Below are 12,748 nucleotides of genomic sequence, written 5' to 3'. Positions count from 1 at the left end.
AAAACCTGGGGGTTCCTTCAATAAATAAATGACAAAGGGGGGGAAAAGCGACATCTGTAGATTAAAACAAAAATGAAATGAACTTGTGGATTGAAACTATAAAAGTAGGAAACACTACAAGACCAGAGTCTGAACACTGGTATTTGATAAGAGATTAGTTTGATAATAGTATAAGATAATTTTTTAAGCATTCTTTGGCAATACACATAGAACTGTTGACATGTGAAGTCTCTGGGATCTGTGTCAATATGTGAGAGGCAGATGTGGGAGGGATGTTGATAACTGGTAAGGCTAGGATGGGAACAGGATGTTGAGGATATTACTTTGTCTCCTTTTGCACATTTGAAATTTTCCGTAACCAAACTATTTCAACTATTAGAGAAAATACTAACAGTAATTCTTTGCTGATAAATTTGTAAACAGTCTAAATGGACATTTCCTGAAATATACAATGTATGTGTGTACATACATATTTGCATACATATATATAAAGTTTACAAAAACTAAATCAGAAATAGAAAACCTGAATAAATCTTACCAAATTAACAAAATTGATTTTGTACTTAACTATGTAAATAGAAAAGTTGATCAGACTGGATTTTACCAAGTACTCAGGGAACAGGTTATATAAAGTTTCAGAAAATTGAAGGAAAAAAACATTCCCTAGCCAATTCTATCAAAACTAAACAGCATGAGAGAGAGTTATATATAAACCAGAATCATTTATAGGAGGGGAGAGGGAGACCAAAAAAACTAAGCAATAACTAAACCTAATAAATTTTTTTTAGAAATCATGACCTAGAAATTCTTGGACAGTTTAATATTAGAAAATCGAATGATATAGTTTTCCATATTAACAGATTAAAGGAAAAAATCCAGATATATCAGTAGATGCAGAAGCAATACTCAGTGAAACTTGATAAAAACTAAAAATTCCATCATAGGAGAATGCATCTTAACCATGATGAAGAGTATCTACTAAAATCCTAATTCAAACATAACTAATGGTTAAACCTTAAAAGCCTTTCCTTTAAGCTCAGGACAAGTCAAGAATGTCTGTTGTCAGTGTTTTATTTGGTAGTATTTTGAAATTCTGGTCGGTGCAACAGAATGAGGGAAAGAAAGAACAGTTCATCAGTTGTAGAAATCAGCTGCTTTTCTTTATTAGAGCCAAAGTCAGTTGGAAAATAAAACTTTTTAAAGCACCGTTTACATTAAGAACAAATCAGAAAGTACCAGGAAGCAAATGTTAAAGTTATATGGAAATGCATAAAAGAAAGCCTATAGAAATGGGGAGAGAGAGATCATTTTCATGGATGGGAAGATTCAGTATCACAGAAATGTTCATTGTTCTCTAATTTATCAATTTAAAGTAATTCCAGTCCAGATCCCAGGAGAGCTTTCCAGGGAAGTTGGCAGGCTAATTCACACGGAAGAGGAAAATGCTCAGAAGAACCATAATAATTTTGAGTAAAAACAACCCTTCAAGATAAAGTTGTGGTCATTGGATAGAATGCAGTTGTCAGCAGGATATGTAAACTAATAAAATTGAATAAAGTATCTAAAGCTACACATGTATGGTGGTTGCCAAAGGGCAGGTGGGTGAGGGGATAGGTGAAGTAGATAAGGGGAATTAAGAGGTATAGACTTCCAGTTATAAAATAAATATATAAAAAATAAAATAAAATAAAATAAATATATAAGCCACAGGCATGAAAAGTATAGCATGGGGAATTTAGTCAATAATACTGTAATAATGTTGTTTGGTGACTACACTTACCATGGTGAGCACTGAGTAATGTGTAGGATTGTTGAATCACTGTGTTGTACTCCTGGAATTAATATAACACTATGTGAACTATATTTCAACTTTTTAAAAGTAAAAAGAAAACTACACATGTATGGAAACTTGGTATATGACAAATGTACAGGTGTACCTTGGAAATGCTACCAGTTCCAGACCACAACAAAGTGAATACGGCAATAAAGGGAGTCAAATGAATTTTTTTGTTTTGTAGCGCATATAACAGTTATGTTCATACTGTACTGTAGTCTGTTAAGGGTGCAATAGCATTATGTCTAAAAAATAATGTACATACCTTTAATTCAAAAATGCTTTATTGCTAAAAAAAAAAAATGCTAACCAGCATCTGAGCTTTTAGCAAGTCCTGTAATCTTTTTGCTGCCTCAGTGTGAATGTCTGCTGTCAATCAGGGTGGTGGCTGCTGAAGGCTGGGGTGGCTGACAATTTCTTAAAATAAGAGAATAATCAAGTTTGCCTCATCAATGGACTCTTCTTTCACAAATGATTTCTCTGCACCGTATGATGCTGTTTGGTAGCATTTTACCCACAGAACAACTTTTAAAATGGAGTCCATCCTCTTAAACCCTGTGGCTGCTTTATCAACTGAGTTCATGTGATATCCTGAATTCTCTGTTATTTCAGCAGTCTTCACACCATCTTCACCAGGAGTACCTTCCATCTGAAGAATCACTTTCTTTGCTCACCCATGAGAAAGTCCTCTTCTGTTAAAGTTTTATCATGAGATTGTTGCAATTCAAATCTAGTAATTTCAGTTTGAAATATCGAGAAAATTACCAAATGTGACCCAGAGACACAAAATGAGCAAATTCTGTTGGAAAACTGGCACTGATAGATTTGCTGGATACAGTGTTGCCACAGACTTTCAATATGTAAAAAATGCAGTATCTGAGAAGCACAAAAAACAAGGTATGCCTGTATTTTTACAGAAGGGCCACCGAGAACAATGGACTGGAAAACTACTTGCATACTCAAACACCAGTGACTTCTTTTTTATACATAAGTAGATTTTTCTGAAACATCACCCACTAACTGCTTTATCCCATTTTGAGTATTAACTGGTTAGAGTGTTTAATCTTTAACATTTTTTCCTTTGAATTTCTTTTTTTTTTTTAAAGATTTTATTTATTTATTCATGAGAGACACAGAGAGAGAGGCAGAAGCAGGCTCTACACAGGGAGCCCGATGTGGGACTTGATCCTGGACCCCAGGATCATGCCCTGAGCCAAAGGCAGACGCTCAACCACTGAGCCACCCAGGCGTCCCTCCTTTGAATTTCTTAAATCTGGTTGCCCATTTAGTTAAACACAGTTTTAAAAATTTGATCCAATTCCCATGTCAATTGGGTATAATATTTTGGGTTTTTAATTTTTAAAATTTAGTGGTTAAAGTTACATTTTCCAGTGTTCAATATTACAAACAACATTTCTAAAAATTTATGAATATAGAATTTCTCCAAGTATTTCAGAAAGAGAGCAAGAACTAAGAATAATTTCGTAAACACTTAGATAAGTAAATATTATCAAATAAGAAAGGAAAAACTATTAATATTATAGGTATAGAGGAAACCCATGTTCCCATTATCTTTTCTACGTACCCTATCATGAGTTTGAGTTTTATAATTCCTATATACAGTTTTGTATCTTCATATTTATGCACTATGCAAATATATACTATTCTGTATATTTTTAAAATTTGTATCAATTGTAGAAATAAATCACTATCCATTCTTTAATTTGCTTCCGCTTTTTTTAAATTTATTTATTTAAGGCAAGGAGAGAGGGAGAGAAAGAATATCAAGCCGACTCCCTGCTAAGTGCAGAGCCCACTGTGAGGCTTGAGCTCACAACACTGAGATCATGACCTGTGCCGAAATCAAGAGTCATTCGCTCAACCGACTGAGACACCCAGGCGCCCCTGCTTTCACATTTTAATATATTAAATATAATGCTGCTCTAAACATTTTTGTATTTTTATTATGCCTATGTGTGATGATTTTGTTTAGTAATATATCCAGAAGTGTAGTTTTTGTATTGTAGGACATGACCATTTTCAGCTTTACCAGAGCATGCCAAAGGCTTTACAAAGTGTTTGTGGCAGTTTATTCTTTTAAAGCAAGTTAAGAGCATTTTCATTATTCAGTCCTTGCTGGCACTTGGTTGTGTCAGGATACTTGGTCATGTCAAGTAACATATAGTAAAGTTTTTTGACATGCATAGTCCTATGACAGCTACCATAATCCAGAACAGTTCTGGGTGGCCCGGGTGGCTCAGCAGTTTAGAGCCGCCTTCAGCCCAGGGCCTGATCCTGGAGACCCGGGATCGAGTCCCACATCAGGCTCCCTGCATGGAGCCTGCTTCTCCCTCTGCCTGTGTCTCTGCCTCTCTCTCTCTCTCTCTCTCTCTCTCTCTCTCTCTCTCTGTCTCTCATTAATAAATAAAATCTTTATTAAAAAAATCCATCACCCCCAAGAAATTATCTCATGCTGTTCCTCTACAGTGAAAACCAATCTTCAATCTTGACTCTTGGCAACTAATGATCTTTTGCTGTTCTATAGTTTTGCAGTTTCCAAAACTTCATATAAATAGAATCACAGTTTGTGTGAGTCTGAATTCTTTCATTTAGTATGATGCATTTGAGATTCTTGTTAGTGCATGTACCAATAGTTTATCTGTTTTATTGCTGAACAGATTTTATTATATAGATATGCTTACTGTAGTTTACTCTTACCAGCTGAACAACATTTGGACTGTTTCCAATTTTTGGTTATTAGGGATAAAACTGTTACATTTCTGTACAGGTTGTTTTGTGTAAACATGTTTTTAATTTTTCTGGATATCCATCCCTGAGACTACTGATTCACATGATAGCTTTATAAGAAACCACCAAGCTGTTTTCCAAAGTGCTTATATTGTTTGGCATTGGAACAAGGAGTGTTATCAAATTTTCAATTGCTCTACATAGTTCTCAGCACTTGGTATTATCAGTTCTTTTTTTGATTATAGTTACTCTGATGAAGGTATATGCTGTAAGCTTTAACTTGCAGGTTTATAATGTCTAAATCTTTGATATAGTGTCTGCTATGGCCATTTTAAGATTAGGTAGTTTTCTTACTGTTCAGTTTCGAGTTCTGAATTAAAGAAGCCTTTTGGCAAGTGATTTGCAAACATTTTCTCCCAGTTGGTGGCTTTTCATTCAACAGTGTCTTTCACAGAGAAAAAGTTTAATTTTCATGCAGTCAAATTATGAATTTTTAAATGAATTTTCCTATGATGTATCTAAGAGCTCTTTGACCCAAAGTCCTAAGAATTTATTCCTACATTTCCTTCTGAAACTTTTACAATTTTATACTTAGGTTTATGACCCATTTTGAGTTAATTTTTGTATAAGGTATTAGGTATAGCTCAAGATTCTTATTTTCTTTGTCTCTTTTTATTTTTGGCTATGGATGTCTGATTTTTCTAGCACCATTTATTGAAGACTTCTTTCTCCGTTGAATTGCCTTTGTATCTCTGTTAAAAATAATAAGAATAACTTTATTTGTAAGAATCTATTTCTGGGCTCGGTTCTGTTTTGTGGATGTCTGTCCTTTTGTCAGTGCCACATTGTCTTGTTTATTGGACCTTTAAAGTCTACACTTGTGCACTCTACAGCTTCCAATGTGGTGCTGAATAGGAATTACCTTGTTATTGATTTTGAGGGGGAAAGCATTCAGGTTTTCACCATTAAGTATGGTGTCAGCTCTGTGTTTTTATAGATGCCGTTTACCAGGTTACGGAAGTTCTGATCTGTTTCTCTGAGATTTTCATTAAATGGATGTTGATTGTTTAACAAATTGATCATGTAGCTTTTCTTTTTTATTCTATTTATAATAGTGGCTTACATTTACTATTCAAAATTTAAACCAGCCTTGCATTCCTAGGATAAACCACATTTAGTTGTGATTATATGAAAGTATTATACTTTTTACATATGTTGCTAGATTAGATTGGCTGATATTTTGTTGAGGATTTTTGCATCTATTTTCTGGGGTGATGATTTTTTTTTTAAGATTTTATTTATTCATGAGAGAGAGAGAGGCAGAGACACAGGCAGAGGGAGAAGCAGGCTCTATGCAGGGAGCCTGACATGGAACTCAGTCCCAGGTCTCCAGGATCAGGCCCTGGGATGAAGGCAGCGCTAAACCACTGAGCCAGCCGGGCTGCCCTGGGGTGATGATTCTGATACCATTTCCAATTTGTAGAGTTTTTTGTTTTTCTTTTGTTTTTGTTTTTGTTTGTTTGTTTTTGTTTTTGTTTTTTAAGACCAAGCAGTTCTCAGACACTAGCTGGGTGTCCTGCAATTCAGCTCAGTTCTGATCTACCTGGAGATGGCATCAGATTCCAAGAATTAGGGGCTCAGTCTCACAAGTCTGGCCTCCACTTAAGATGCCAGTCTCATGTCCAGGTTGTCACCTGTGCTTCTGACCAATTGGCTATAAATCAGGTTTCTATGAGCCCCTCCTTGATTTTGATTAATTTGCTAGAGAGGCTTAGAGAACTCAGGAAGCCAATTTACTTACCTAAATTTTAAGTAAGAGCATATTAAAGGATAAAAATCAGGGGTGCCTGGGTGGCTCCGTGGTTGAGCATCTGCCTTCGACTCAGGGCGTGATCCCGGGATCCCGGATTGAGTCCCACATCGGGCTCCCTTCATGGAGACTGCTTCTCCCTCTGCCTATGTCTCTGACCCCCCCGCCCCCATGAATAAATAATTTTTTTTTTTTTAAATCAACAGCTAGATGAAAAGACATAGGTGAGGAGGTCCTGAACAAAGAAACTCCTATCCCCATGGAGTGTGGGGCCTAGCACAATGGCAGAATGGAAAAATTCTGTTTCACCAACTTGGAAGCTTTCAAACCTTTTGAGTTTTTATGGAGGCTTTTTTCTGTGGCGTGGTTGATTAAATCATTGACCATTGGTGCTTGATTTAACCTTCAGCCACACCCCTGCCCCTCCCCAGAAATTGTGGTGGAACTGAAAGTTTAAACCTTCAACTCATAGTTGTTTCCCCTAGTAACCAGCCCATATTTTTAAGGGATTTCCAAAAAATGCCTCATATTTCTTGTTAGAAGTGTTTGGGCAATTTGTTCCTTTTAAGGAATTTGTCCATTTCATCTGAGTCATCTGATTTGGGGTCATAGAGCTGTTCACTGTATTTTTTTTATTCTTCTTGTTTTAAGAGTTTATTTTTAAGTAGTCTCTACACCCAACATGGGGCTCAACTTACAACCCCAAGATCAAGAATCGTACATCCCACTGACCGAGCCAGCCAAATGCCCCTTTTTTATTCTTAATGTAAGGTCTGTAGTGATGCCCTCCTTTTTTATTCTTGATGGTTTATATTTATTCAGGTATTTATCATTTCTGTTTCATTTATGAAGTTCCAAGATTCATTCTAATGTCCTTTCTCTCCCCCCCCCCTTTTTTTTTAACAATTTTATTTATTTATTCATGAGGGACACACAGAAAGAGGCAGAGACATTGGTAGAAGGAAAAACAGGCTCCCTATGGGGAGCCCCACACAGGACTCAATCCCAGGACCCTGGGATCACGACCTGTCCCTCAACCACTAAGCCACCCAGGTGCCCCAGTATCCTTTCTCTTTTATCTAAAGAACTTGTTTAGGCATTTCTTTCATAGCAAATCTGTATACAACAAACTCTAAGTCTCTTAAGTCTTTACCAAGGTTTTTATTTATGTTGCCCTCATTCCTGAAAGAATATGTTTGCTGGATATAAAATTCTAATGTTCCCAAGTTCTCTTTTTCAGGGCTTAAAATTTTTGATGCACTGTCTTTGGCTTTGATGATTTCTGAAGAGCAATCCGCAGTCATTCAGGTAGTTTGCTTCTACAGAATACATCGTTTTTCTCTTTCAGATCTCAAGACTTTAAATCTTCAATTTCAAGTAGTTCAGTTTTGAAGTGTGTGGCCCTTGTTTCTGTTTGTTCTTATCCTGTTTGGTGTTTGCTGAACTTTTTGAATCTGTAAATTTTTGCCTGTCACCAAACTTGGGACATTTTTAACAATTATTTCTTCAATTTTTTTTTTTTGTAGGAGTCTCTTCTCCTTATGAAACTTAAGTGATGTGTTAAGTCTTTTGAAATTGTCCCACAGGTCCCTGAGGCTTTATACATTTGTCCTCAATCCTTTTTTCTCAGTATCTCATACTAGATAGTTTCTCCTGAGTCATCTTCTAGTTGGTTGACTTTCCTCTATCCTCCCCATTCTTGGGCCCATACAGCAAATTTTTTGTTTCAGGTATTTTTCATTTTCAGTTCAAAAGTTTCCATTTGGTTCTTTTTCATAATTTATATTTCTCTACTGTGATTTTTCTACTCCCTCAGTGTTTGCCTTTACCTTATGGAGTATGTTTATATTGTTGCTTCAGAGTCTCTGACAGTTCTGAGGCGCCTGGGTAACTCAGTCCGTTAAGCATCCAACTCTTGACTTCAGCTCAGGTCATGATCTCAGGGTCATGGGATCGAGTTCCATGTCAGGCTCATCAGTGGTCATGAAAACTGCTTAAAAGTCTCTGTCTTCCTTTGCCTCTTTCATGTGTGCACTCTCTCTCTCTTTCTCTTTAAGAAACAAAACAAAAAGTCTTTAAAGTCTTTGGCAATTCCAATATCTGGGTCTCATTAGCACTGGGATCTCTTGACTCTTTTTTTTCATTTCAGAATTCACATTTCCTGGTTCTTTATATGTGAGTAATTTTTTATTATGTCCTGGACAGTTTGAATATATGACACTGTGAACCCTGTGAGAAATACCTGGAAAATGTTGATTTTTGTTACTCGTTTTATTTTTGTCAGGCAATCTACCCAGTTAGATTCAGATTGCATATGCCATGTCACTTTATGTGGGTGGTGGTTCCAATGGTGGTTGGGTCTTTGTGGTCTTGCCCAGGGCATGTGCCACTCAGGGATTTGGACAGTGGCTTGTACTATAGTTTCATTCTCAACACCTTTGTCATATTTCTTTAGTTCTGTTTGATGAATACACAGCTGGGGGTGCGGGGAGTGGTAAACCAGAATTAGTGCTTTTTCTTTAGCTCCGTGTTCTTGTCCAAGACCTCCTTCACATTCTCCAGATAGCATGGTTTCCTTTTCCCGTTTCCTCTAGTGGCCAGAAAGTTGTTTTCTTCAATTTCTGCCTCCTAACCTGTTGTGAGTTTTGAGTATCTAAGAGAGAAGGGGAAAAAATAATAGGAATTCCCTCCGTACTCCCCCAACATCATATCTTTTTCTCAATCCTGCTAGTTAGAGAGATGGGATTTCTCTTGGGGGTTTAGATGCTGCTATAGCTGCTGCACACAGATCTTTACAACTGGTGCTGACCCAGGGCAGAGCTGATAGAGTGGAAAGAACAAACCAGATATCCCTGCTTCACCCCACTCTTCAGCTTGGAAAGAGGGCCCTCTTGCCAGTCTTTGGCTGGGGCTCTCTCTAAGTTCCCGGAGTCCCTGGCATCTGTTTTTGCTGTGAGTTCTTGAATCAGCTCAGGAGACAAAGAAAAAAAAACTGAACCTCACCCTCTTTATGGGTCATTCAAGTTTGACTTCCCACCTACACCCATCTTTTACTTTCCAGAATTCTCATGTAGTTGCTTTTCATATTTTTATCCTCAGTTTTTAGTTGTAATAGGAGAAGTAAGCCATACTGTATTTAATCTTGGCTGGTTCTGGAAGTTACGTTTATTTTACATAATAAAATTGATTAGTTTTGTCTTTATATCTTGTGTCTTCTGTGTTTGTTTTTAATAAACTTTCCTAACCAAAGGTTATAGAACTATATTTCTATATTTTATGTGTATGCATTAGTTTCTACATTTAAGAATTGATTTTCTGTCCTGTAAGGGATCTAATGTCAGTAGTCGGTTGCAGTGCCAATTATTGTGTGTCTCCTTTTGATCTGGAATGCTATACAGGCATTCCTCCTTTTTCTGTGCTTCACAAATACTGCATGTTTTACAAATTAGAGATTCAAGACTTCACTTCTGCAGATGTGATGAAACAGCAAGAGAACTAGAATTAGAACTGGAGCCCGGAGATGTGACTGAATCACTGCAATCTCATGATCAAATGTGAACTGATGAGGAGTTGCTCTTTTTTTTATTTGGGGTTAGAATGGATGTTTATTTTTTTTATTTAAATTCAATTAACATAATATATTATTAGTTTCAGAGGTAGAGTTCAGTGATTCATCAGTTTTATATAATACCCAATGCTCATTACATCATATGAGAGTTGCTCTTTTTGATAAGCACAAAGTGATTTCTTCAGATGGAATCTGCTCCTGGTGAAGACTGTTGAAATGACAACAGAGGATTCAGAATATTACATGAGTTTAGTTGATAAAACAGCTGTAGGGCTTTAAAATGGATTGATTCCATTTTAAAATAAATTCTGTGGTTAAAATGCTACTAAACAGCATCACAATCTGCAGAGAAGTTATTTGTGAAAGAAGAGTCAAATCAGTGCAGCAAACTTCATTTTTTAAGAAATTGTCACAGCCTTCAGCAGCCACCACCTTGATCAGTCAGCAGCCATCCACATTGAGGCAAGACCATCCACCAGCAGAAGGATTATGATTTGCTGAAAACTTAGATGCTGGTTAGCATTTTTTTTTTTAGCAATAAGAATTTTTGAATTAAGGGATCCCTGGGTGGCGCAGCGGTTTGGCGCCTGCCTTTGGCCCAGGGCGCGATCCTGGAGACCCCGGATCGAATCCCACGTCGGGCTCCCGGTGCATGGAGCCTGCTTCTCCCTCTGCCTGTGTCTCTGCCTCTCTCTCTGTGTGTGTGACTATCGTAAATAAATAAAAAACCTTTAAAAAAAAAATTTTTTTTGAATTAAGGAATGTACATTTTGTAGACAATGCTATTGCATGCTTAACAGACCACAGTACAAGCTAACTGTTTTATGCACCGGGAAACCAAAAACTTAATTTGACTCACTATATATTGCAGTATTCCCTTCCTTGTCTGGAAGGAAACACCCAGTACCTCCAAGATAATGTCTGTAGTTCCTTTCATTGTCCATAGATTTCATTGCTTTGGTGGGGGCTGTCTTCTGAGGCACCAATAGACAGCATTCCTTTTTCCTTTCACATTGAGAATATGGAGATTCAAAATAGCTCCTTTATTATAGCAAAGGCTAGAGGAAGCAGCTTAGTGAGAGTTGTATTAGACTTGCTAATTCTCTACCCATCAGTTCTACCACCCACCTAAGTCTAGCCTAGACCAGTCCAGCCCCAGGAAAGTTTGCATCTGCAGAGAATACCCACTTATTCAGGTCACTGCTTCCTACTCACCAGTCCAGGGAAAGAAGGAAGGAAAAAGAGACCAGACTCCACATCCTCAAGGTAACTCACTCCACTTTCCTGAGGAGGGTGTAGGAGTGGAATAAGAGACCAGGAGCATTAGCAGACCTGTCATACAGCCTGGGAGAAAGAGAAGTAGTTTGTGCCCCCACCCCCACCCCCCACTATTTCAATTTGTCAGGTTTTTATTGTTAGAATTTTTTTTAAGATGATTTGTTTATTAGATTGAAGATGAGCAGGGGAAGGGACAAAAGGCAAAGAAACAGACTCCCCACTGAGTGGGGAACTGGACAGGGTGGTAGGGCTGGATCACAGGACCCCTGAGGTCATGACCTAGGTCAAAGTCAGATGCCTAACTAGCTGAGCCACCAACACACCCTTTCTTAGAAATATTTCCTGAAAATTAGTTGAACTAAACCATATCAATATTTAGCTGCATTCACAACAGAAAAGAATGTCATGATCATATGACTTAAAAAATATATCTTTAAGGAGCATTAACTATGACCTGTACAGTACCATGTTTCTTTGGATTAAAAAAAAAGCAGAGAGTAAATACTTCAGACTTCTTGATTATTTTTCTTAGATCTACCAGTTCATAGTTTTATAAACCTAGTCATGTATTCATTACTTGCTATGAGCAAGAATTACACTAGATATAATTAGCACATGGTTCTCATTGGAAGGCCTCACAGTATACTAGAGAAGAGAATTACGGTATTGGTGATACTTGCTCACTACCACAGAACCATGGACAGAATGTTTCGATTATGTAAACAATGGAGAAATTGAGAACTAGTGTTATATTTAAGGAAATCTATTATTTCTATGTAATATATTTGTGAAGATTTTGTGAAGTTTTGAAATGGTAATCCTATTTAATTCTGTTTCTCTACCATTTTCATGGAAGTAAGTAACCAATGATCATTTCAAATAAATGATCATTCCAAATGAAAATTACTTGGTCAATATATATCCCTTTGAGGTGTATTTTTTAATTTTTTGCTCTTAGTTTGTGCCATCAAGGTATTTTAGCGGGAAGAGATACCTGACATTACATTGTTTTTATATAAAGTCTTTTAAATTAAGAGGCAGGATGTGACTAGCTGGCTCTATCAGTAGAGCAGGTGACTCCTGATCTTATGGTTGTGCATTCAAGCTCATGCTGTGCATAGAGATTACTTAAAAATAAAATCTTTAAATAAATAGATGGAGGTGTCATCATACTGCTACCTCAGAGATAGAAACCAGAATGAATACTTATTGTGTTTAATGACAAGGGAAATCTTTATTCTCTGCTCACTAAAATTTTAATTATAGAGTCACATAGGGGCAACTAGAGCAAAAAGTGAACTGTGTGTGTGTGCGCGCATAAAAGACATCCCAGGGAGTGGAGAGAACACAAGTGTTCGAGCCAGGCCAACCTAGGTCACATCACTCTGAGTAACCTTGGGCAAATTCTTAATCATCTGAACCTTAATTTTCTCCCTGCCTGTAAGGAATAATAGCTACTGCATTCACTTCTTTAGAGCTATGCACGATGTGTTTCTAAGCCCACAACCTG

General features: G+C 37.1%; 1 protein-coding gene across 2 annotated transcripts in view; it reads left to right on the top strand.

Moving 5' to 3' along the window:
- Positions 1-12,748, top strand: part of NETO2 (neuropilin and tolloid like 2) — a 57,575-nt gene that overhangs the window by 23,626 nt on the left and 21,201 nt on the right. The gene's annotated exons all lie outside the window — the stretch shown is intronic.

The sequence above is a fragment of the Nyctereutes procyonoides genome, unplaced genomic scaffold, assembly GCF_905146905.1.
Source record: "Nyctereutes procyonoides isolate TBG_1078 unplaced genomic scaffold, NYPRO_anot_genome, whole genome shotgun sequence".
Classification (NCBI taxonomy): domain Eukaryota; kingdom Metazoa; phylum Chordata; class Mammalia; order Carnivora; family Canidae; genus Nyctereutes; species Nyctereutes procyonoides.
The sequence above is the reverse complement of the archived record's forward strand: the minus strand, read 5'-3'. Positions and strand labels throughout refer to the sequence as shown.